We start from the raw sequence: 27,681 nt of genomic DNA, 5'->3' as shown, positions 1-27,681 counted from the left end.
TTAGATTTTAATGCAATAGACTTACCTTTCTTTTGAGGTTCATTTGCATCCAGCTCAATCTCATGGCTTCTCAAGGCACTGATAAGCTCTTCCAGAGAAACTTCATTCAGATTCTTCGCAATCTTGAATGCAGTCACCATAGGACCCCATCTTCTGGGTAAGCTTCTGATGATCTTCTTTACATGATCAGCCTTGGTGTATCCTTTGTCAAGAACTCTCAATCCAGCAGTCAGAGTTTGAAATCTCGAAAACATCTTTTCAATGTCTTCATCATCCTCCATCTTGAAGGCTTCATACTTCTGGATTAAGGCTAGAGCTTTAGTCTCCTTGACTTGAGCATTTCCCTCATGAGTCATTTTCAAGGACTCATATATATCATAGGCCGTTTCCCTGTTAGATATCTTCTCATACTCAGCATGAGAGATAGCATTCAGCAAAACAGTTCTGCATTTATGATGATTCCTGAAAAGCTTCTTTTGATCATCATTCATTTCTTGCCTTGACAGCTTCACGCCACTGGCATTTACTGGATGTTTGTAACCATCCATTAGAAGATCCCATAGATCACCATCTAGACCCAGAAAGTAACTTTCCAGTTTATCTTTCCAGTATTCAAAGTTTTCACCATCAAATACCGGCGGTCTAGTATAACCATTGTTACCGTTGTATTGCTCAGCAGAGCCAGATGTAGATGCAGGTGTAGGTGTAGACTTTTCACTTTCATCAACCATCTTTTAAATGAAGCGTTTTTCTCTTCCTGAATCTTTTCTAAACACGGTTAAGTGCTTGCACCTTAGAACCGGCGCTCTGATGCCAATTGAAGGATAGAAAAACACTTAGAAAGGGGGGGATTGAATAAGTGTGACTTTAAATCTTGGACGATAAAAATAAATTGCACAATTATTTTTATCCTGGTTCGCTGTTAACGAAGCTACTCCAGTCCACCCCCGCAGAGATGACTACTACAATTGGTATGAGATGGGCGATAAAAATAACTGATTTGAACATGTTTCCTCAATTGTAAGAAGAGATTGATGCTTTCTTCTTGGAAGATTCGTCTTCTAAAGAGAGACCTTGGAACTGCGTTCCTTCCACATCATCAGCACTTATGAAAGAGAAATTGGATAAATGGCTCACCATCAAGGCTTGCTCTCCACTTATTGTTACCAATTTTCCATTTGTTACAAATTTTAACTTTTGGTGGAGCGTAGAAGTTACTGCCCCTGCTTCATGGATCCATGGTCGTCCTAACAGACAGCTATAAGCGGCTTGAATGTCCATGACCTGGAAAGTGATTTGAAATGTATGTGGACCAATTGTCATGGGAAGGTTGACTTCGCCGATAACAGATTTTCGCGATCCATCAAATGCTTTGACTACTACACCACTGAACTTCATAGGCATTCCTTGGTAAGACAAGCGAGCAAGAGTCGTCTTTGGCATCACATTCAAGGAAGATCCAGTGTCTACCAACACATTGGACAAAGAGTCTGACTGACAGTTCATAGAAATGTGCAGAGCAAGATTGTGATTTTTACCCTCCTCGGGGAGTTCTTCATCACAGAAGCTTAAATTGTTACAAGCTGTTATGTTGGCTATTATCCCATCAAAGTGATCAACAGTCACATCATGATCTACAAAAGCCTGATCCAAGACTCTCATCAGGGCTTCCCTGTGTGCTTCAGAATTCAACAGCAATGAAAGTATTGAGATTTTCGAAGGAGCCTGCATAAGCTGATCCACAATCTTGTATTCACTTCTTTTGATAAGTTTCAAAATTTCATCAAAGTCAGGATTGACATTGGTTCCACTGGACTGACCAACATCAGTGTTTGTATTACTAACAGGAGTTTCCACAGGGTTCCCTACTGGTGTATTCACAGGATTTTGCCCGGATGCAGGAGCAACAGGCTGTTTCGGAGGTAGCGGAGTATACACACGTCCACTTCTTGTTACACGACTTACATCAGCAATGTTTTCAACAGATGAGAGAGTAGGCAAAGGAACTTCTTGTCCATCTTTTATCATTGTAGCATTGTAGTTGTATGGCACTGCCTTGTCAGAGTTATAAGGAACAGGTCCAGGTAGACAAATGATCAAAGGAGCAATAGGAACCTTCGGCTTGTTGTAAGTAACTTCCATGCGCTCAGGCATGTTGAAATGAGGAACGATGATGTTAACTGTAGGCATTTCCGAGTTGATATCTGAGACTAAAAGCTCATGCGGATAACATCCTATCATGTTAACTTCATTTTCATCCCTATTTCTGTAGATCTCAATAGTACCATTATCCAACAGTACTTGGAGATCTCTTCTCACAATCGAACACCCGTGAGGATCCACACAACATATTCTACAGGAACCATATTGATGCTGGCGAAAACTCGGCCCTCGACAGAGAGTGGCGTGCATTTGTACCAAATCGGCTCTTGAGTAATTGATATTATAGACTCGGTATTGGCCAGGACATCCATACACCATGTTTACAACATGCCCTCCATGATTGGGCAGCGGATTTGCTTGCACATTAGGATTCAAATTTCTGAAAGAGAGGAGATTAGATCTAACCAACCTCTGAACTTCATATTTCAAAGCTATGCAATGCTCAAGATCATGGCCAGGTGCTCCTTGATGATAAGGGCATGAGACCTCAGCTTTGTACCACCATGGGAGTTTCTCAGGTACGGGTGGTGGCGCTTTAGTTTGAACAAGACCTCTTTCAATCAAAGCAGGGTACAATTCCGTGTAGGTCATTGGAATCGGATCGAACTGTGGAGTTCTTTGCACACGATTCTGATTATTGTTAAACTGCTGAACCTGTGGTCGAGGCTGTTGTTGAAATTGCGGGGTAAATCCCGGATTCGGTGCGGTATTAACGACTGGTGCGATAGCAGCTACCTGTCGTTGACGATTGACGTTTCCTCTTGGCCTCCCTTGGGATACCATGTCAACACTTTGTTCTTTCTTCTTTGGGAAACCACTTCCAAACTTTTTGGTTCCACTCGAAGATCCACCTTCTTTAGTCAGACGTCCAGTTCGGACTCCTTCTTCTAGACGCATCCCCATGTTTACCATTTCGGTGAAATCACTTGGAGCACTAGCAATCATGCGTTCATAATAAAACGGACTGAGAGTATTCAAGAAGATCTTTGTCATCTCTTTCTCTTTTAACGGTGGATTAATCTGAGCAGCAGTTTCTCTCCATCGTTGGGCGTACTCTTTGAAAGCTTCATGGTCTTTCTGAGCCATGGATCGGAGCTGATCTCTGTCTGGAGCCATATCCGAGTTATACTTGTATTGTCGGACAAAGGCCTCACCTAGGTCATTGAATGTTCGAATATTAGTGCTATCCAAGCCTGTGTACCACTTCAGCGCGGCACCAGTCAAACTGTCTTGAAAGTAATGGATAAGCAGCTGATGATTATCTGCATAAGTAGACATCTTTCTGGCATACATCACAAGATGGCTTTGTGGACAAGAACTACCTTTGTACTTCTCAAAGTCTGGGACCTTGAACTTAGCCGGTATTTGTACAATGGGAACCAAACATAGCTCCTGGGCATTCTTTCCAAACAAATCTTTTCCACGGATAGCTTTAACTTCCAGCTGCATCTTGTTAAACTGCTCTTGGAGATCTCCTACAAGGCTTCACTGATTTGTGCTATCACCCTGATCATGATAAATCTCATTGTCTCCGTAAGGAACAGTGTGAACCGTAGGGGTCGGAACAGTCATAGTGGGTTGAGAAAGTGCCATAGTGATTTGGGAAAAAGTTACCCCTGAATGTGGAATAAACGCCGAACCCTGTGCAGCAGGTGCTTCAGCTGTGGATGTTTGAACCCCGGAAAAATTATGGCGAAATCCTGTACCAAAACTGAAAGGCGGGCCCCAACCTTCTGGCATGGAGAAAGATGGAATACCGAACGCAACTGTAGAAACTGGAGTAGTGACTTCAGATGTTACTGTTGCTTGGCTGTTGGGTGGCGGCGGCTGATTCTGTGCGGCCATTAAGGAGTCAACCAGAGTAGTGAGACTTTCCAACTTTTCCTGAAGGGTGGTCACTGTACCACGGAGCTCAATATTCTCTTGTTCAGAGTGTTCCATTACTCTTCTTCTGCTTGAACGAGTATTATATCTGTGATCTGATTGCGAGCGCGGTCGAGAAACTTTGAGACGCGACAGCTTGACGATCTAATGGAGAAAGATCCAAAAGATGAGACTCTATAGACTCGATATGCAGAATGATGTATGCAAAGAGAAATTTATGATTTTTCCAAACATTTTAAAGATTATTTCCTTGCAAACATTTGAACACAAACAATTCTTTTATTCATTTTTTTTTATTATTTTTTATTGCAATAATGGGAAATGTTACAACATTGGAGCGTAGCTCCTTACAAAAGCAAATGATAAATAAAAAAGCTAAACAAATCCTAAACATCTTCATCAGACGAAGAACCAAATGCATTGTGCAGCTTGAGCTTCATGATTTCTTTCCCATAGTGAGCTTTCAATTCGGCCTTTTCAGCTCTCAGCTTGTCAACAACATTCTTCCAATCATCAGGAGTCGGAGCGTTGCTTGTCGAGCCTTCCAGATTTTTCTTGCTTTCTTTGATGTACCTCTTGATTGCAGCGTCTTTCTGGCGAATCTTCTCATCTTTACTCATGAGCCATCCATCTTGATAATAGAGAGTTTCTTCGTGATCTTTCACTCTTTTTTTCAACTTTCTATTTTCCACCTCAGTGCTACGAAACTTTTCTTCCCAAGCATCTTTTCCTATCCTCATCTTGGCTAAAGTGTCTTGGTATTCCTCCATAGTGGGAATGTTGGGTCGTTGAGACACTGCAGGAAACATGGGTTTTTCATAAGTATAAGGCATTTGGAACTCTTTTGCTCTTTTCTTTACCCAGCAGGTGTAGGCGTCCATGGCAATGCAATTTCTTTCCTCACCTTTTTCTTTCCATCGGACGTCGTACCAAGCTTTCATCATTCTTGCTTTCAACTTTTTAGGATTATCCCCTTCTCGGTAAAAGTATCCTTCCACTGAGGGACCAGCAGGTTTAACTGAATTTGCATACCCGAGTTGTCGTCGGGCTAGGACCGGATTGTAGTTAATTCCTCCTTGTGTACCAATGAGGGGTACATTGGCGAACTCTCCACAAATATCAATGGTTTCTGTACCATAGCGAGCCAAGGTATACCAATGAATATCATTATTAGTAAGAGACATAAGTCTTCGAGGCCAACGCAAACCTTCTCGGTTTTCCGTGAAAATAGGAGACTCAGGTAAGTGTGAAACAATCCATTTGAACAACAAAGGTGCACAACATACAATGATTCCACCGCCTTGGCGATTCCTATGATGGACAGAGAAATACATGTCACCAAGTAAAGTCGGAACCGGATTTCCAATCAGAAAGATCCTTATGGCATTGATATCAACAAAGTTATCGACATTGGGAAACAGAACCAACCCATAGATGAGCAAGGCTAGTATAGCTTCAAAAGCTATCATGCTACCAGTTTCGATGAAATCAAAGGCTTTCTTTATCAGGAAGTGTGAGGTTAAACCCGGGAGGTTTCCTTTGGTAGTCCAATTACTCTCTACTTCAGACTTTTTCAAATGGGTACTTGCTGCAATGACGTGTGACTTAGGAATGGCTTCCAAACCATTGAAGGGTATTTTGTCAGACACAGGAATACCTAAAAGATTGGCATATTCTTCCAAGGTCGGTACCAACTGGTAGTCTGGAAAGGTAAAACACCGGTAAACGGGATCATAGAACTGAACCAGAGTTTTGAGAAGTCCTTCATCAACATGAGTGTTCAGGATAGGCAAAAGCTTTCCATAACTTTTCCTAAAATTAGAAGGATCTTGTACAGAAGATGCTAGCTCTATCAGTCTTTCTACATCAGGCGCTTTGAAACCGTACTTTTTGGTATACCTTTTTTCCATAACTTAATCCTATAATGTTTGCAAAGAAAATTCTCTAAAAATTTTTTTGGAAAAATCATGTTTTTTTTTTTTTTATGGAAAAAGATGGGTTTTTTTATGAATGTATGAATGCATGGATGCGTGGATGCCACATATTCAAACATGGTGAAACAAACATGGTAACGCAAACAGGGTAACGTGAACATGGTAACGCATACATGGTAACACAAACATGGTAACACAAACATGGTAACGCATAGGTTCAAAGGTCCAAAGTCACGAGCATGAGGTCAGAGAACCAAAAATGGGATAGATCTAGTTAATCACCTGTACAACATGTTCTACTGATACGTCAGAGTCTACATTTTTCTTTCGGATATTACCGGCCTTCCACAATTAAACTCATGAGCCAGTAATATTCTCAAGAAAAACTCGTCTGAGTGTGGTTCTCCGCATGACAACTAATCCAAGTCTTCACCTGAATAGTTTCTGCACCACAACCTAATAAGGCCAGGATGGGTTGGGGTTCTACGGTCTCTCAGCTTCTACAGTTCAATGAAAGTAATAATGTCTTCGCTACGAAACATGCTAAACATATATTACCAACAAGGAACCTCCACTGAGCGGAAGGATTCTCACGTGCGCCTGCACATGACTATACCCTCCACCTAATTTCTTATGTGTACTTAATCCGGGTTAGGATTTGTCCATAATGTATCACTTGTAACAGAACCACACAAGTAACAGAACAAGAACCACACATATAACAAAAAATGAAATGAAAAATAAAGAAAATAGAAATAACCCTTCCTTTGGAAACAATAAAAAGATGGTCCCCAGTGAAGTCGCCATTTTTCTGTCGCGGGCGAAAAACCGTTTTGTTCCTCTTTTTTGTGGGATGAGACACCTGATGCCTTCTTTGGGCTCGAGTGCTCATAAAAAATGATTTTTTCTTTGTTTCGACCAAACTTTTTATTATTTCCAAAGGAGGAAAAGGAAAAAAGCTGCAATAACCTAAAAGTGGGGGGAGATCTTGGGTAAGAGGGTTGGTTATACGAAGGGAAGGTATTAGCACCCAACGTATCTATAGTACTCTATAGGTTTCTTTGCTTTGTTTTTCATTCCATGTTGTTGAGAGGTTCTGTTGTGAAATAGGTGGGACCTAAGGTGTTTGTTTGATTATGCTCGCAAAGATCATCGCGATCCTCTGCATACATATCCCCTAGAGGGAATCAGAGCATCTGTAGCTCGGGTCTACGGGTGCTAAGGTTTGAATGGTTTTTTTTGTGTTTTGTTTTGCTCGCCAAGGATCGACCTTGTGCCTACGTATTCTCAAAGGGATGTTGAGAAAGTCAGAGCAATCGTAGTTCCCACTTATGCTAGTGGAAGCAAAGGAAAATAGACAAATGTCGTCTAAATGCTAGATGTATCTAATCTATATCATCACATACATCTGTTTGTTTTTGTTTGAAAATCTTTTCATTATAAGCCCGGGGCCATGCCACTTAGGGTGCTTAGAATGATAAAGATGTTTTTGTTTAACCAGCCTTGTGGCAAAAGTTTCAATGAAGTCAGCCTTGTGACAAAAACTTTGATTAATCAGCCAGCCTTGTGGCAAAAGTTTCAATGAAGTCAGCCTTGTGACAAAAACTTTGATTAATCATCCAGTACGGTGGTAAAACAGTTTGATTGATTAGCCAGCCTTGTGGCAAAAAAGAAGTTTGATTGATTGATTGTTTGTGATGATATATAAGAGATACTCCTAGCATAGAGATGAAAAATGTCTAATCTCCTAGGGTATTTGGTTTTGGATATTGGGGGATGCTTATAAGAAGCCCGTGGGTCCTTGTACGAAGCCCAAGAGGAGGCTATCCGAGGGTCCTTGCATTGTAAGCCCAAGAGGAGGCTATGTTCATGCATCTTTCATGCATCTTTCAAGATTTAGAAACATGTTCATGCATCTTTAGCTGACTACTACAATTGGTATGAGATGGGTTTAACGTTTATTAGGGTTTAAGGTTTATTAGGGTTTATAAGGGTTTGAGGTTTATTAAGGTTTAGGTTTTATTAGGGTGTGTCATACCCCAAAATTTGCCCATATTATTTCTCTTGTGCAAGTTCAAATCAACATACAAAATTCTAAGACCACATTTAATTGAACTAAAATTGAGGGTTAAGGGATGGCACAGGTCGGCTAAAATTTGAAGAATACATAAGTGCTAATTCAAAAAATTTAGAGATTTTTTTCACTAATGGGCCTATCATGTGAAATCTAAAATAACCATGATCTCATGAAGCCCATAACCCATCCTTACCTACTTTTTTGATTTTTTTGATTTTTGTATTTATTCATTTAAATACTAAAAAATCAAATAAATCATAAGTTGGCAATTAAAGGTCATATATTTGATTTTCAATCAATTCAAATCAATATCATGAATAATCTGAAACGTGGAAAAGGTGTGAAAAATAGAGTTGGACCAATTTGGCAAAATCTCATAACCAATTTCAAGCAAGTTTTAATAAAATCTCAATCAATTGATTCTTCCCCAATTTCAGTAACCTAGTCCATCTCATATATAACAAAGGGTGATCAGATGCAAAAAAAAAAAGAGGATTGGCAGACGTTATAAAACCGCAGCCGAACTCACGCAGAAGAAAAAAAATTCGATCATTGTTCCTAAAGTTGCAGCTTGATTCAGGAGGTTTTAAAGATCCAAACGCCTCCCTGGGGCATCACTGAACATTCCCCAACCTATTTCGAACGTGAAAGCATCAAGAACACAGCTATATTATTCACGGTTTGTATCCAAAATTTTCAGAATCAAATCTATACATACATGCGTTTTTAATACGATTTGAGCATATATTCATTGTTAGAATGATATTGTGATGCTTTCGGGGCATTTTAACTTGATCATCGTTGCATATTCGAGAAGTCACCATGGTTAGGGTTTCGGCCATACGATTTGGGGGCGGTGGTTGGAGGCAAAATCGTCCAAGATCAATGACATTGTTGGATTTGTTGGACGATTTCCATGCGATCCATGCCGTTAATTTTTATTTACCGTCTATTTTTGTTAAGCTTTGATTCGCAGGACAATGGCTATGGAGCCCAAACCGTGGCCGCATCCCTGCGTCTTCGCGAGGAAGAAGAACAGTGAAGGCGCCAAGTTTTCTTAATTTTATGACTTTAGTTTTATATATTAATCAGCGGCGGTAAAAATCAAACAAGGTGTGCATTTGGCCGAGTTGGTAAAGGCAGCTATTGAGGCCAATGGCGTGGGTTCGAAACCCTGCGTCAACATATATTTTTTATGAAATAACATGCTTTCAGGTTTCGTGCGCACCACGCATATAGGTGTACGATGTACCCTCATTCTCCAGCCAATGGATCTCCACTAAAGACAGATCCTAAGGACCAAATCGAGTGCCACACCATAGATCTGCATAGGCCTTACCACACTCAATCAAACGCTAAGTTCTCTCAATTTCTATTTTAATTACATAATTTATTTTCCTTTTTTATTTTGGTCATTTATTTTAAAACTCTTTAGAAAAATCTTTCTTTTTTTTAACACTTGATTTCTTTTTTTTCTAAAAAAACATAATAAATAATAAAAATATATTTATTTGTTTTAATTATATTTTAATTGTTTTTTTAGTGAATTTAAATTGTTTAAATTAACTGGTTGACTATTAGTTTTATTCAATACACGCTAGGGTTAGATATTTTGATCGAAACTTTATTTTCGCCGATTTAATTAATTAGGTTGAAAAACCAATAATTAATTAAATTGATTTTATTCTATTAACTAGGGTTAACTTATACCCTCATCAGGGTTTGCGAAGATCATGCCTACACTAAATATTTTATTTTCTGTGCCTTTTCAGGGTCGCTTTTCAAATACGTTTCGATTACGCACCGCCCTTTCACCAAAGCTAAGTATTCGATTCTATTGTTTGAAAAGTTTATTTGGTTTCCTTTTAAAAATTAGGGTCGCTTTGCCTTCATCCTTCTTTTTGCCTTTGCCTTTTTAGGGTTAACCCTGAGATCTCTCCCGACTACTAACCCTATCAGATCAAATGCGAAGCTAAGTTCTTATTCATATTTAATTTCTCTTTGACATTTTTTATTAAGTTAGGGTTAACTTTAATTCTCACTGAATTAGCCATACACTCACCCTCTTCTGTTTATTCTTCCTTTTCAATTTTCAGGGTTTGATGACCGCCGAAGCTACGAGTTTGGTAACCCTAAAACCCTAACCTTTATATTTTTTCTTTGTTTATTATTACTTATGTCAAACCCTATTAAGGGATCCGCTGGTTACAATTTCCCTCCCCCATATTTGTTAATTATTTCTGTTAAACTGCGTGGTTAGTAATTCTAGGGAGTGCAACCTCGAATCGAACATAGAATCACTAATTTTATAAGATAATATACTTGAATGTAATCACGTGATTGGTGCACACACGCACGCTTTTGGGTAAACCTCTCTGTTGCCTGTTGCCTGTTGCCTTGTTGCCTGTTGCCTTGTTGCCTGTTGCCTTGTTGCCTTGTGTATTTTTCGCATAATAGCCATGTCCCTCGAATACGAGGATACCTCAGCCATGTTGCCTCGATAAACAAAGGTCATGTGACCCTAATGATGCTGCATTCGATACACTAACATGACCTCGACCCTCGAAAGTTGCCTACGGAAAAGGCTGAGGTATCTTCTCGTTGCCTGCGAAAGGCTATTCTGATCCTTCCCTCTAGACTACCTGCCTCTCTATGGCATGGGTCAGTCTTAGGGCGAATAATAACGCGATGACCCTTCAACCTCCAAACGAAAGGCTTCCTGCCCTCTTATGGCAAGGATAGACCCTTTCATTCTGAAAGGCTAAAAAGAGACCTATCATCTGAGTTTAAGGTAATTGCCCCTAATTGCCTTGCCATGCTCTATTTTCTATATTCTTTCTCAAAATTCTTCAAAAACTGGCTACGCTCATTTTACGAGCTAAAGTCCATTTTTTCCTCTTTCATCTACATTTTCTGAAAACGAGCAAGCAAAGCAATTAAGAGCCCATGGAAAACCATGGATGCAAAGGGTGCCTTACACCTTCCCTTTGCATAAATTACCCCCCGAACTTAGATTTCTTTAAAAAGGTTTTTTTCTGTTTCTTTTTGCCTTTCCGAATTTGTTTGGATAAAATAAAAGTCGGTGGCGACTCTTGCTTACCGCGACATTTCGATCGATAAAAAGTCAGTTCACCGTATTACAGAACTGGCGACTCTGCTGGGGACAAATTTCGATAAAAGAGGGGTTACCTTAAAAGTTTAGGATTCACTTATTTGTATTCTATTGTTTGCTTTGCTTGCTTTATTTTTCAGGGTTGTTTTGGGAATTTATTGAAGGACGAATCCTACACCCGGATTCAAGTACATCTAAGATAGGAAGTGGCATAGTCATGGCGACCTCCTTCATGTATGTGGAGGATTGGTCAATATGAGAGTTCACGCTTAAGTTAGGCCTCCATGGGTGTTTGCATGCTTCTCTTGTATGAGGGAGGTTCGTGCGGATGTCCGTGGGTGAGTCGGAGCTTAAGGACCTTTAGTTACCTTTAACCCATCTTGACTTTTAGGAACGTAGTGGGGGGACTACTCTTGATGTATGTTGAGAGCATAGTCACTACCCGATACTACAACTCAAATAGGTTCTTTCTCAAAGTATCATTGCATGGTATGTATGTATCATGTTCGAGGGTGCTTTAGGAGGGCTGACAATTCTGGGTCACTTGGTAGAACCCGTTGCTGATATCATCCTTATCCTTAGAAATACCTTTGGGGAAGGGTATCTCACATGATCTAAACTCCATGCAAGCCGAGCCTAAGGAAATTGTGTGACTTGTGTGACTTATGTGACTTGTGCGACTTGCTTGTGTTTGCTACTAACCTTCTTTTCCTCGCAGGTTTTGTTGAAAGGACTTGTTTGTCCTCACTATCTCACACTATGTCTAATGAACTGCATTCGCATAACATCATGACATCATGACATCATAAGCATAACATGATTAACTAACCCTTTCAAGGATCTTAGGAATTTAGGGCGCGCAATCTCAGGTACTCTTATCAAGGGTTGAATTCCTATCAAAGGGCAAGAGGATTTATTTTCCTCTAGCCATGTACCTTCAAATTCGGAAGTTCCCGAATCAGAGGCTATGACCCACTGGATATGGTGAGCTTGATTCCCCTAAAAGAACATCCAGAAATCAGAGTTCTTCAAACGAAGAAGCGACCAAATCATTTTTGACGTTGCTAACTAAATTTCCAGAGATCCTTGAAAATATTGCATCTGCATTCATAACATTGCATCACAGGATCCCACCACAGGCTTCTTACCTCCTCGCTGTTTATTTCAGCATCATGAATCTCGAGCAATCAGTCAAAGACCTTCAAGCTCAGAATGCCCAATTTCAAGATCTGATCCTGAACTTATCCAAGGGGCAAGACGAGCTGAAAATCCTTATGACTAAGAAGGAGAAAAAGACCAAGAAGCCTAAAGGAGTGATCAACCTGGGAAGAAGATTCAAGGGTCGTCCCAAGAAGGCTGCAGAAACAGTTCCTAAAGATGAGGAAGAGGAAGAGGAAGGAGATGATCTTAGTGACAAAGACAATCAGGGAAGCCATGTAGGTTCTGATGGCCAGGAAGAAGAAGAAGAAGATGAGTATCCTCAAGATGAGGATTATGCTGATGAGAAGTATAGACTACTAGAAGAGCGCCTGAGAAGCGTGGAAATTCAGAAGGTACCTGGGCTGGATTTTGAAGAACTAGGACTCGTTCCTGGGGTAGTTATTCCTCCGAAATTCAAAACTCCCGCCTTTGCTAAGTATGATGGAGTCTCTTGTCCCAAGATGCACTTGAGGTCTTATGTAAGAAAAATTCAGCCCCACACTGCTGATAAGAGGCTCTGGATCCATTTTTTCCAAGAGAGTTTATCTGGAACTCAACTCGAATGGTACTATCAACTGGAAAATACCAACATCCGTACTTGGGAAGATTTGGTTGTTGCTTTCTACCAGCAATACCAATACAATGCTGACCTCGCACCAACTCGCATACAACTACAAAGCATGTCTATGGGACCCGAGGATAGTTTCAAAGAGTATGCTCAAAAATGGAGAGATCTAGCTGGAAGAGTCAAACCCTCCTTGACTGACAGAGAATTGGTTGATATGTTCATGAATACACTGACTGGTCCTTTCTACAGCCATTTACTTGGAAGCTCCTCGTCTGGTTTCACCGATCTCATACTGACTGGAGAACGTGTTGAAAGTGGTATCCGAAGCGGAAAAATTCAGGTGGCTACTTCTTCTGGTACTGTGAAAAAGCCATACAATCAGAAGAATGAATCCAACACTGTTGGGGCAGTCCTGGTCTCTAGCCAGGCTCCAACACAACAACAACAAAAAGATCAACGCAAGCAACAAGGTGGCCAACGTACTTGGAAATCAAAACCCAAGAGGTCATTTACCCCACTACACATGCCATTTGCTCAAGCTTTGCAACACTTGCTCGATCGGAGTCTGATAACTCTACTGCCTCCATACTCAGCTCCTGCTAATCCCGTCCCTAGGTACAAGCATCATGCAAGATGTGCTTACCATTCAAATAGTCCTGGTCACGATACAGAAGAGTGTGGGCCATTGAAACATAAAATTCAAGACTTGATTGAAGAAGGGATCGTTGAATTTGGGCAACAAGAGAAGCCACACAAAGTCTAAAGGATGGCTATTTAGATCATTAATTTACTCGCATTCGCAATTTCTTTCTTGTTTGTTTAAACATTCGTTTTATGTCAGACTCTATTTATTTTATCATAATCATTAATGCATTGCATATGTTTGTCTTGATTTATTTCTCTTCCTATTTCTATATTAAACTTTGTTTTTACTTAGTTTTCTTTATGATATTTAACTCTCGCTAAAGCGGTAAGCCTTTTGAGGGAGGATGACGAAAACGATACCGCAACCTCATACAGTATGCTTTCGAACAGACTATGCTGACGATGTACATGCATTGTTTCAATTCCTAAACAGTGGAGATATAAGGATGTTAATCCATCGTCAACCCCTTTGAGCCTAAGAAGTAGAAGTTTTCTTTCTCATATAGATTAAAACCCTTAATCATAACCTGGGGCAGGGTAGTTACTCAGTTTCCTCAATTATACCAGGTGCTTTACATAAGTGACGGATTCCCGCGATTCTCAAGTCAGGCAGTCAATATCCATAAAAGAAAACTTTTAAGTCAAAACCTATGAAGGAGACTTATAAAAATTGAAACATCCCGCTGACTGTAATCTCAAAATAAACAGTTCAGGCAAAAGTTAGGGATAACAAAATCAAAGTCAAAAAGAGGTTGCTAAAAATCCTCGACAAAAGGAAATATTACAAAAAGAAAGAATTACAAAAAAAAAAAAGATGACTGCCTGTCCAAATAAACCTTCGGTGCTTCAACCATCATCAAATGTCAACGTTACGACTTCAAGACCTGCTGGAACTTGAAAGCAAAGTTGACTGAGCATAAGATCAAAGAACATCACGAAGATTGGGATGGGTACAAATAAACTTTGAGCCTTTATCCTTTGTTTCTTAAAACCGTGAACCAAGCCACGTTACAACCCTTGAAAGTCCTAACTGAAGCATGGTTAGTTCGAAAGCGTACTGTCACAAAAAGGGTATCCTGACTCCTTAAAGTTTACCAAAAATCCTGAGTTGATATCATGTTTTTACAAATATCACTTTCTTACATACCTTGTTTTACTAAAATTGTTTTTAAACTCCAAGACAGACATATGCATTGCATTTTAATGAGTGTCATTATAAAAAAATTTTGTCTACGTAATCTCAAATGTTGGGCATCAGGAAGAATCTGCATGGGGCATAATTACCGACTAAAAGTCATCCCAACATATAAATTTACAGAGACATCTCGTATGCATGACTCGATCAGCAAAAAACTTGTTTATACAAGGGGCATGACATATTATTATCCCATCTATTGGGGGAGATCTGGTAACAATTCATATAATCTCTCAGAGGCACTGAATAATCAGAGGTTAGTCCATCACTGGGGGCATGTCGCATCAGTCACAAATCTCAACAAATGCTATTTAGCCACTAGCGTCAGATGATGTCATTATCGGTCTCTTCCTTAAAGTTCTAATTCCAAATTCAGGTATCGAGCATACCAAGCTATTGATTCCAGGGGCATGTATACTCTCGCAAGTGTTTTTCAACAGCAAGTACTCAAAGACAAGGGGCAATGGAAAATTAAAAATCCCTGGGAACTTTCCCCACAGAGTAGTTTTCATAATATATCCCCACATAGCAGTTTAAGAAGTCATCTTCAAGCAATTTCTTCCCAACAGAGACTTGGTTCCCCAACAGAGTTCATACCTCCAATACCGTCGGTTCTCTGACACAATCTTCTGCTCTAGCATGGTTTGTTCCAGCTCGCTGTTTCCATTTAAGCTGAAGCTCAGAAATCTGGTCTCTCTTGTCCCCAGGATACGTCAAGATCAAATCACTTAAGTCAATCTCATCCCCAAGCGAAGATCAAAAATCCCCAGTTGGATATCATCGAACGAAAGACAGGAATTCTCTTGTCATTATCTCCAACAGCATACATGGATTTATTTTCTCAACCAGCAGTTGCTATACAAAAGTTATCAATATGCTTCGGCTATATAGTCCATCCCTGCATCATTAATAAATACATTTATAACATACATTATTCTCGTTTATTTCGAGAATCACAATACATGCATCATGACATTGCATAAAACTAATCTTTCCTTTTCAGGTCATTTCATAATCAAAAGAATATTCTCACCCAAGTACGGTGCAAATACAATCGTATCGGCAATTCGATCTCAACACTCATTCAAGACAAATACAACTCTGATACTTCCTTTCGGGTCTTTCTTTAAAGATAATTAAAAAACAATCAAAGAACCTCTCATCCTTTCTAGGAACCTGTCTATGTAATCTTTTCTAAGATAACTCATATCCTTTCTAGGAGCCTGTCTAGGTAGTCTTCTCTAAGACGTTTATCAACCTTTCTAGGTAATCTTTTCTAAGATAATTCATATCCTTTCTAGGAGCCTGTCTAGGTAGTCTTCTCTAAGACGTTTATCAACCTTTCTAGGTAATCTTTTCTAAGATAATTCATATCCTTTCTAGGAACCTTTCTAGGTAATCTTTTCTAAGATGATTCATATCCTTTCTAGGAACCTGTCTAGGTAATCTTTTCTAAGACGTATCATATCCTTTCTAGGAGCCCTTCTAGGTCAGTCTTGTTTAAGACATATCTCAACCTCTCTAGGTAATCTTCCTTTAAATATTTATCCAGCATTTTCTAAGACATCTATTGCCCTTTCAAGGAGCTTCTCAAATAATCTTCTACAAGACACTCCTTCCCGAGCTTTGTCATTGATCTATCTATTCAGGAACCTTTCCAAGTAATCTTCTGTAATACATTACTTCAGATACAATCAATGCATAAAACTCAGTCTGAAAAGCATCCGCTTCAGACAAATATCTTGTCCGACGTCTGATGGCATCTTCAAGTCCATCTCCGACAAGCGCCTTTAAATACTTCAAGCTCAGACATAGTCTAACATACGACTTATCCTGACTTTCGTACTTATCCATATCAGATGGCATCTTTAAGCCCATCTCCTACAAACAGTCCCTATCTCAGCAAGGGCAAATTTCTTGGTATTCTAGTGTTCAATCATCTTCCACCATCAGATTCCGACTGGTATACAATCCACTCTCCATCTTCAGGTTTAAGAAAATTGAACAGGGGCAACTGTCATACCCCAAAATTTGCCCATATTATTTCTCTTGTGCAAGTTCAAATCAACATACAAAATTCTAAGACCACATTTAATTGAACTAAAATTGAGGGTTAAGGGATGGCACAGGTCGGCTAAAATTTGAAGAATACATAAGTGCTAATTCAAAAAATTTAGAGATTTTTTTCACTAATGGGCCTATCATGTGAAATCTAAAATAACCATGACCTCATGAAGCCCATAAACCCATCCTTACCTACTTTTTTGATTTTTTTGATTTTTGTATTTATTCATTTAAATACCAAAAAATCAAATAAATCATAAGTTGGCAATTAAAGGTCATATATTTGATTTTCAATCAATTCAAATCAATATCATGAATAATCTGAAACGTGGAAAAGGTGTGAAAAATAGAGTTGGACCAATTTGGCAAAATCTCATAACCAATTTCAATCAAGTTTCAATAAAATCTCAATCAATTGATTCTTCCCCAATTTCAGTAACCTAGTCCATCTCATATATAACAAAGGGTGATCAGATGCAAAAAAAAAAAGAGGATTGGCAGACGTTATAAAACCGCAGCCGAACTCACGCAGAAGAAAAAAAATTCGATCATTGTTCCTAAAGTTGCAGCTTGATTCAGGAGGTTTTAAAGATCCAAACGCCTCCCTGGGGCATCACTGAATATTCCCCAACCTATTTCGAACGTGAAAGCATCAAGAACACAGCTATATTATTCACGGTTTGTATCCAAAATTTTCAGAATCAAATCTATACATACATGCGTTTTTAATACGATTTGAGCATATATTCATGGTTAGAATGATATTGTGATGCTTTCTGGGCATTTTAATTTGATCATTGTTGCATATTCGAGAAGTCACCATGGTTAGGGTTTCGGCCATACGATTTGGGGGCGGTGGTTGGAGGCAAAATCGTCCAAGATCAATGACATTGTTGGATTTGTTGGACGATTTCCATGCGATCCATGCCGTTAATTTTTATTTACCGTCTATTTTTGTTAAGCTTTGATTCGCAGGACAATGGCTATGGAGCCCAAACCATGGCCGCATCCCTGCGTCTTCGCGAGGAAGAAGAACAGTGAAGGCGCCAAGTTTTCTTAATTTTATGACTTTAGTTTTATATATTAATCACCGGCGGTAAAAATCAAACAAGGTGTGCATTTGGCCGAGTTGGTAAAGGCAGCTATTGAGGCCAATGGCGTGGGTTCGAAACCCTGCGTCAACATATATTTTTTATGAAATAACATGCTTTCAGGTTTCGTGCGCACCACGCATATAGGTGTACGATGTACCCTCATTCTCCAGCCAATGGATCTCCACTAAAGACAGATCCTAAGGACCAAATCGAGTGCCACACCATAGATCTGCATAGGCCTTACCACACTCAATCAAACGCTAAGTTCTCTCAATTTCTATTTTAATTACATAATTTATTTTCCTTTTTTATTTTGGTCATTTATTTTAAAACTCTTTAGAAAAATCTTTCTTTTTTTTAACACTTGATTTCTTTTTTTTCTAAAAAAACATAATAAATAATAAAAATATATTTATTTGTTTTAATTATATTTTAATTGTTTTTTTAGTGAATTTAAATTGTTTAAATTAACTGGTTGACTATTAGTTTTATTCAATACACGCTAGGGTTAGATATTTTGATCGAAACTTTATTTTCGCCGATTTAATTAATTAGGTTGAAAAACCAATAATTAATTAAATTGATTTTATTCTATTAACTAGGGTTAACTTATACCCTCATCAGGGTTTGCGAAGATCATGCCTACACTAAATATTTTATTTTCTGTGCCTTTTCAGGGTCGCTTTTCAAATACGTTTCGATTACGCACCGCCCCTTCACCAAAGCTAAGTATTCGATTCTATTGTTTTAAAAGTTTATTTGGTTTCCTTTTAAAAATTAGGGTCGCTTTGCCTTCATCCTTCTTTTTGCCTTTGCCTTTTTAGGGTTAACCCTGAGATCTCTCCCGACTACTAACCCTATCAGATCAAATGCGAAGCTAAGTTCTTATTCATATTTAATTTCTCTTTGACATTTTTTATTAAGTTAGGGTTAACTTTAATTCTCACTGAATTAGCCATACACTCACCCTCTTCTGTTTATTCTTCCTTTTCAATTTTCAGGGTTTGATGACCGCCGAAGCTACGAGTTTGGTAACCCTAAAACCCTAACCTTGATATTTTTTCTTTGTTTATTATTACTTATGTCAAACCCTATTAAGGGATCCGCTGGTTACAATTTCCCTCCCCCATATTTGTTAATTATTTCTGTTAAACTGCGTGGTTAGTAATTCTAGGGAGTGCAACCTCGAATCGAACATAGAATCACTAATTTTATAAGATAATATACTTGAATGTAATCACGTGATTGGTGCACACACGCACGCTTTTGGGTAAACCTCTCTGTTGCCTGTTGCCTGTTGCCTTGTTGCCTGTTGCCTTGTTGCCTGTTGCCTTGTTGCCTTGTGTATTTTTCGCATAATAGCCATGTCCCTCGAATACGAGGATACCTCAGCCATGTTGCCTCGATAAACAAAGGTCATGTGACCCTAATGATGCTGCATTCGATACACTAACATGACCTCGACCCTCGAAAGTTGCCTACGGAAAAGGCTGAGGTATCTTCTCGTTGCCTACGAAAGGCTATTCTGATCCTTCCCTCTAGACTACCTGCCTCTCTATATCATGGGTCAGTCTTAGGGCGAATAATAACGCGATGACCCTTCAACCTCCAAACGAAAGGCTTCCTGCCCTCTTATGGCAAGGATAGACCCTTTCATTCTGAAAGGCTAAAAAGAGACCTATCATTTGAGTTTAAGGTAATTGCCCCTAATTGCCTTGCCATGCTCTATTTTCTATATTCTTTCTCAAAATTCTTCAAAAACTGGCTACGCTCATTTTACGAGCTAAAGTCCATTTTTTCCTCTTTCATCTACATTTTCTGAAAATGAGCAAGCAAAGCAATTAAGAGCCCATGGAAAACCATGGATGCAAAGGGTGCCTTACACCTTCCCTTTGCATAAATTACCCCCCGAACTTAGATTTCTTTAAAAAGGTTTTTTTCTGTTTCTTTTTGCCTTTCCGAATTTGTTTGGATAAAATAAAAGTCGGTGGCGACTCTTGCTTACCGCGACATTTCGATCGATAAAAAGTCAGTTCACCGTATTACAGGGTGTAAGGTTTATTAGGGTTTAAGGTTTATTAGGGTTTAGGGTTTATAAGGTATTAAGGTTTATTAGGGTTTAGGGTTTATTAGGGTTTAGAGTTCAGGGTTCAGGCTTCAGGGTTCAAGGTTCAGGGTTCAGGTTGTTCATTTTTCTCTCCCCTCTCTATTTGTATAAAAATCATGATCATTGAATACTTACAGAGAGAGTTATGGTTTTTGCAAGTAAAATACCTAAATCTTAGTTTTTAAGCATATTTGATTTAGTATGTAGACTTCATTTTCGTGGCTATTTTAAGGTACTTTACAAGCTTCAAAGAAAAAAGTTCCAAACATGAAAGTTTTAGGAAAAATTTTTCCTTTCCAAAAAGTCCAATTTCCTGTCCATGAGTTCAAAATTGAGTGAGTTATGCATGGTAAAAGTAGGCTTCCCATTCATTTTTCACCAAAAGTTCATTTAGCACCAAAATGTCAATGTCAGGTTTTTAGGTCAAATTTGAAGGTCTAGACCTCATCTTATACCATTATGCACCACATGTGGGTTGCCTAAACCAACAAAACCAAGTACTTTGCCCTTTGTACCTCCTTTTTACATTTTAGCCATTTTTGGTAACTTTTTCAAATCACTAGATCTACTAATTCTTTTTGGCCCATCTTTGGAGGATCAAATTCTCACTTTATGAAAGAGCCCAAACCACAAAATTTGGCCATGGATAATATGTAAAACACTTCTTTTAAAATAACCACCTCACATGTGCAAAAATTTTAAACTTGGTGATTAAGCAATTTTTAAGTGCAAGTCCCCTATTGTCCCTCCTCCATGTGCTATATAAAGACCATTTGACCTCTCATAAACCCTATTTCATGCAACTATTCTCTCCAATTCCAGATCTATAATTTCGAGCTCTCTTTCAAATTTCATTTGATTTCTCAAGATTCTCTTGTTGCTACCTTTATGGTTCATCTTATTCAAGCTTAAGGAATTATGGATTTATTTACCACCAATTAAGTTTCCTTAAGCTTAAATCACTCTCATCGTAGAATTTGGAAGTTTAAAAACATGTTCATGCATCTTTAGCTGACCCATACAATAGGTATGAGATGGGTTTAAAGTTTATTAGGGTTTTAGGGTTTAAGGTTTATTAGGGTTTATAAGGGTTTAAGGTTTATTAGGGTTTAGGTTTTATTAGGGTTTCAGGTTTATTAGGGTTTAGGGTTTATAAGGTATTAAGGTTTATTAGGGTTTAGGGTTTATTAGGGTTTAGAGTTCAGGGTTCAGGCTTCAGGTTGTTCATTTTTCTCTCCCCTCTCTATTCGTATAAAGATCATGATCATTGAATACTAACAGAGAGAGTTAAGGTTTTTGGAAGCAAAATACCTAAATCTTAGTTTTAAGCACATTTAATTTAGTATGTAGGCTTCATTTTCGTGGCTATTTTAAGGTACTTTACAAGCTTCAAATCAAAAAGTTCCGAACATGAAAGTTGTAGGAAAAAGTTTTCCTTTCCAAAAAGTCCAATTTCCTGTCCATTTGTTCAAAATTGAGAGAGTTATGCTTGGTAAAAGTAGGCTTCCTATTCATTTTTCACCAAAAGTCCATTTAGCACCAAAATGTCAATGTCAGGTTTTTAGGTCAAATTTCAAGGTCTAGACCTCATCTTATACCAATATGCACCATATGTGGGTTTCCTAAACCAACCAAACCAAGTACTTTTCCCTTTGTATCTCTTTTTTACATTTTAGTCATTTTTGGTAACTTTTTCAAGTCACTAGATCTACTAATTCTTTTTGGCCCATCTTTGGAGGATCTAATTCTCACTTTATGAAAGAGCCCAAACCACAAAAATTTGGCCATTGATAATACGCAAAACGCTTTTTTAAAATAGCCACCTCACATGTGCAAAAATTTTAAACTTGGTGATTAAGCAATTTTTAAGTGCAAGACCCCTATTGTTACTTTTCCATGTGCTATATAAAGACCGTTTGACCTCTCATAAACCCTATTTCATGCAACTATTCTCTCCAATTCCAAATCTATAATTTTGAGCTCTCTTTCAAATTTCATTTGATTTCTCAAGATTCTCTTGTTGCTACCTTTATGGTTCATCTTATTCAAGCTTAAGGATCAAGATTCTCTGGGTTTCTAAAACTCAAATTGCAAGGAATTATGGATTTATTTACCACCAATTAAGTTTCCTTAAGCTTAAATCACTCTCATCGTATAATTTTGAAGTTTAGAAACATGTTCATGCATCTTTAGCTGACCCATACAATAGGTATGAGATGGGTTTAAAGTTTATTAGGGTTTTAGGGTTTAAGGTTTATTAGGGTTTATTAGGGTTTATTAGGGTTTAGGTTTTATTAGGGTTTCAGGTTTATTAGGGTTTAGGGTTTATAAGGTATTAAGCTTTATTAGGGTTTAGGGTTTATTAGGGTTTAGAGTTCAGGGTTCAGGCTTCAGGTTGTTCATTTTTCTCTCCCCTCTCTATTCGTATAAAGATCATGATCATTGAATACTAACAGAGAGAGTTAAGGTTTTTGGAAGCAAAATACCTAAATCTTAGTTTTAAGCACATTTGATTTAGTATGTAGGCTTCATTTTAGTGGCTATTTTAAGGTACTTTACAAGCTTCAAATCAAAAAGTTCCGAACATGAAAGTTGTAGGAAAAAGTTTTCCTTTCCAAAAAGTCCAATTTCCTATCCATTGGTTCAAAATTGAGAGAGTTATGCATGGTAAAAGTAGGCTTCCTATTCAATTTTCACCAAAAGTCCATTTAGCACCAAAACGTCAATGTCAGGTTTTTAGGTCAAATTTCAAGGTCTAGACCTCATCTTATACCAATATGCACCATATGTGGGTTGCCTAAACCAACCAAACCAAGTACTTTTCCCTTTGTATCTCTTTTTTACATTTTAGTCATTTTTGGTAACTTTTTCAAGTCACTAGATCTACTAATTCTTTTTGGCCCATCTTTGGAGGATCTAATTCTCACTTTATGAAAGAGCCCAAACCACAAAAATTTGGCCATGGATAATACGCAAAACGCTTCTTTTAAAATAGCCACCTCACATGTGCAAAAATTTTAAACTTGGTGATTAAGCAATTTTTAAGTGCAAGACCCCTATTGTTACTTTTCCATGTGCTATATCAAGACCGTTTGACCTCTCATAAACCCTATTTCATGCAACTATTCTCTCCAATTCCAAATCTATAATTTTGAGCTCTCTTTCAAATTTCATTTGATTTCTCAAGATTCTCTTGTTGCTACCTTTATGGTTCATCTTATTAAAGCTTAAGGATCAAGATTCTCTGGGTTTCTAAAACTCAAATTGCAAGGAATTATGGATTTATTTACCACCAATTAAGTTTCCTTAAGCTTAAATCACTCTCATCGTAGAATTTTGAAGTTTAGAAACATGTTCATGCATCTTTAGCTGACTAATACAATAGGTATGAGATGGGTTTAACGTTTATTAGGGTTTAAGGTTTATTAGGGTTTATAAGGGTTTGAGGTTTATTAGGGTTTAGGTTTTATTAGGGTGTAAGGTTTATTAGGGTTTAAGGTTTATTAGGGTTTAGGGTTTATAAGGTATTAAGGTTTATTAGGATTTAGGGTTTATTAGGGTTTAGAGTTCAGGGTTCAGGCTTCAGGGTTCAAGGTTCAGGGTTCAGGTTGTTCATTTTTCTCTCCCCTCTTTATTCGTATAAAAATCATGATCATTGAATACTTACAGAGAGAGTTATGGTTTTTGCAAGTAAATACCTAAATCTTAGTTTTTAAGCATATTTGATTTAGTATGTAGACTTCATTTTCGTGGCTATTTTAAGGTACTTTACAAGCTTCAAATAAAAAAGTTCCAAACATGAAAGTTTTAGGAAAAATTTTTCCTTTCCTAAAAGTCCAATTTCCTGTCCATGAGTTCAAAATTGAGTGAGTTATGCATGGTAAAAGTAGGCTTCCCATTCATTTTTCACCAAAAGTCCATTTAGCACCAAAATGTCAATATCAGGTTTTTAGGTCAAATTTCAAGGTCTAGACCTCATCTTATACCAATATGCACCACATGTGGGTTGCCTAAACCAACAAAACCAAGTACTTTGCCCTTTGTATCTCCTTTTTACATTTTAGCCATTTTTGGTAACTTTTTCAAATCACTAGATCTACTAATTCTTTATGGCCCATCTTTGGAGGATCTAATTCTCACTTTATGAAAGAGCCCAAACCACAAAAATTTGGCCATGGATAATACGCAAAACGCTTCTTTTAAAATAACCACCTCACATGTGCAAAAATTTTAAACTTGGTGATTAAGCAATTTTTAAGTGCAAGTCCCCTATTGTCCCTCTTCCATGTGCTATATAAAGAACATTTGACCTCTCATAAACCCTATTTCATGCAACTTTTCTCTCCAATTCCAGATCTATAATTTTTAGCTCTCTTTCAAATTTCATTTGATTTCTCATGATTCTCTTGTTGCTACCTTTATGGTTCATCTTATTCAAGCTTAAGGATCAAGATTCTCTGGGTTTCTAAAACTCAAATTGCAAGGAATTATGGATTTATTTACCACAAATTAAGTTTCCTTAAGCTTAAATCACTCTCATCGTAGAATTTTGAAGTTTAGAAACATGTTCATGCATCTTTAGCTGACCCATACAATAGGTATGAGATGGGTTTAAAGTTTATTAGGGTTTTAGGGTTTAAGGTTTATTAGGGTTTATAAGGGTTTAAGGTTTATTAGGGTTTAGGTTTTATTAGGGTTTCAGGTTTATTAGGGTTTTGGGTTTATAAGGTATTAAGCTTTATTAGGGTTTAGGGTTTATTAGGGTTTAGAGTTCAGGGTTCAGGCTTCAGGTTGTTCATTTTTCTTTCCCCTCTCTATTCGTATAAAGATCATGCTCATTGAATACTAACAGAGAGAGTTAAGGTTTTTGGAAGCAAAATACCTAAATATTAGTTTTAAGCACATTTGATTTAGTATGTAGGCTTCATTTTAGTGGCTATTTTAAGGTACTTTACAAGCTTCAAATCAAAAAGTTCCGAACATGAAAGTTGTAGGAAAAAGTTTTCCTTTCCAAAAAGTCCAATTTCCTGTCCATTGGTTCAAAATTGAGAGAGTTATGCATGGTAAAAGTAGGCTTCCTATTCATTTTTCACCAAAAGTCCATTTAGCACAAAAATGTCATTGTCAGGTTTTTAGGTCAAATTTCAAGGTCTAGACCTCATCTTATACCAATATGCACCATATGTGGGTTGCCTAAACCAACCAAACCAAGTACTTTTCCCTTTGTATCTCTTTTTTACATTTTAGTCATTTTTGGTAACTTTTTCAAGTCACTAGATCTACTAATTCTTTTTGGCCCATCTTTGGAGGATCTAATTCTCACTTTAAGAAAGAGTCCAAACCACAAAAATTTGGCCATGGATAATACGCAAAACGCTTCTTTTAAAATAGCCACCTCACATGTGCAAAAATTTTAAACTTGGTGATTCAGCAATTTTTAAGTGCAAGACCCCTATTCTTACTTTTCCATGTGCTATATAAAGACCGTTTGACCTCTCATAAACCCTATTTCATGCAACTATTCTCTCCAATTCCAAATCTATAATTTTGAGCTCTCTTTCAAATTTCATTTGATTTCTCAAGATTCTCTTGTTGCTACCTTTATGGTTCATCTTATTCAAGCTTAAGGAGCAAGATTCTCTGGGTTTCTAAAACTCAAATTGCAAGGAATTATGGATTTATTTACCACCAATTAAGTTTCCTTAAGCTTAAATCACTCTCATCGTAGAATTTTGAAGTTTAGAAACATGTTCATGCATCTTTAGCTGACTCATACAATAGGTATGAGATGGGTTTAAAGTTTATTAGGGTTTAAGGTTTATTAGGGTTTATAAGGGTTTGAGGTTTATTAGGGTTTAGGTTTTATTAGGGTGTAAGGTTTATTAGGGTTTAAGGTTTATTAGGGTTTATAAGGTATTAAGGTTTAATAGGGTTTAGAGTTCAGGGTTGAAGCTTCAGGGTTCAAGGTTCAGTGTTCAGGTTGTTCATTTTTCTCTCCCCTCTCTATTCGTATAAAAATCATGATCATTGAATACTTACAGAGAGAGTTATGGTTTTTGCAAGCAAAATACCTAAATCTTAGTTTTTAAGCACATTTGATTTAGTATGTAGACTTCATTTTCGTGGCTATTTTACGGTACTTTACAAGCTTCAAATCAAAAAGTTCCTAACATGAAAGTTGTATGAAAAATTTTTCCTTTCCAAAAAGTCCTATTTCCCGTCCATGGGTTCAAAATTGAGTGAGTTATGCATGGTAAAAGTAGGCTTCCCATTCATTTTTCACCAAAAGTCCATTTAGCACCAAAATGTCAATGTCAGGTTTTTTGGTCAAATTTCAAGGTCTAGACCTCATCTTATACCAATATGCACCACATGTGGGTTGCCTAAACCAACAAAACCAAGTACACTGCCCTTTGTACCTCCTTTTTACATTTTAGCCATTTTTGGTAACTTTTTCAAATCACTAGATCTACTAATTCTTTTTGGCCCATCTTTGGAGGATCTAATTCTCACTTTATGAAAGAGCCCAAACCACAAAAATTTGGCCATGGATAATACGCAAAACGCTTCTTTTAAAATAACCACCTCACATGTGCAAAAATTTTAAACTTGGTGATTAAGCAATTTTTAAGTGCAAGTCCCCTATTGTCCCTCTTCCATGTGCTATATAAAGACCATTTGACCTCTCATAAACCCTATTTTATGTAACTATGCTCTCCAATTCCAGATCTATAATTTTGAGATCTCATTCAAATTTCATTTGATTTCTCAAGATTCTCTTGTTGCTACCTTTATGGTTCATCTTATTCAAGCTTAAGGATCAAGATTCTCTGGGTTTCTAAAACTCAAATTGCAAGGAATTATGGATTTATTTACCACCAATTAAGTTTCCTTAAGCTTAAATCACTCTCATCGTAGAATTTTGAAGTTTAGAAACATGTTCATGCATCTTTAGCTGACCCATACAATAGGTATGAGATGGGTTTAAAGTTTATTAGGGTTTTAGGGTTTAAGGTTTATTAGTGTTTATAAGGGTTTAAGGTTTATTAGGGTTTAGGTTTTATTAGGGTTTAAGGTTTATTAGGGTTTAGGGTTTATAAGGTATTAAGGTTTATTAGGGTTTAGGGTTTATTAGGGTTTAGAGTTCAGGGTTCAGGCTTCAGGTAGTTCATTTTTCTCTCCTCTCTCTCTATTCGTATAAAGATCATGATCATTGAATACTAACAAAGAGAGTTATGGTTTTTGCAAGCAAAATACCTAAATCTTAGTTTTTAAGCACATTTGATTTAGTATGTAGGCTTCATTTTTGTGGCTATTTTAAGGTACTTTACAAGCTTTAAATCAAAAAGTTCCAAACATGAAAGTTGTAGGAAAAATTTTTCCTTTCCAAAAAGTCCAATTTCCTGTCCATGAGTTCAAAATTGAGTGAGTTATGCATGGTAAAAGTAGGCTTCCCATTCATTTTTCACCAAAAGTCCATTTAGCACCAAAATGTCAATGTCAGGTTTTTAGGACAAATTTCAAGGTCTAGACCTCATCTTATACCAATATGCACCACATGTGGGTTGACTAAACCAACCAAACCAAGTACTTTGCCCTTTGTACCTCCTTTTTACATTTTAGCCATTTTTGGTAACT

The sequence above is a fragment of the Vicia villosa genome, linkage group LG1 (assembly GCF_029867415.1).
Source record: "Vicia villosa cultivar HV-30 ecotype Madison, WI linkage group LG1, Vvil1.0, whole genome shotgun sequence".
NCBI classification, from domain to species: domain Eukaryota; kingdom Viridiplantae; phylum Streptophyta; class Magnoliopsida; order Fabales; family Fabaceae; genus Vicia; species Vicia villosa.
This window is presented reverse-complemented; position numbering follows the sequence as displayed.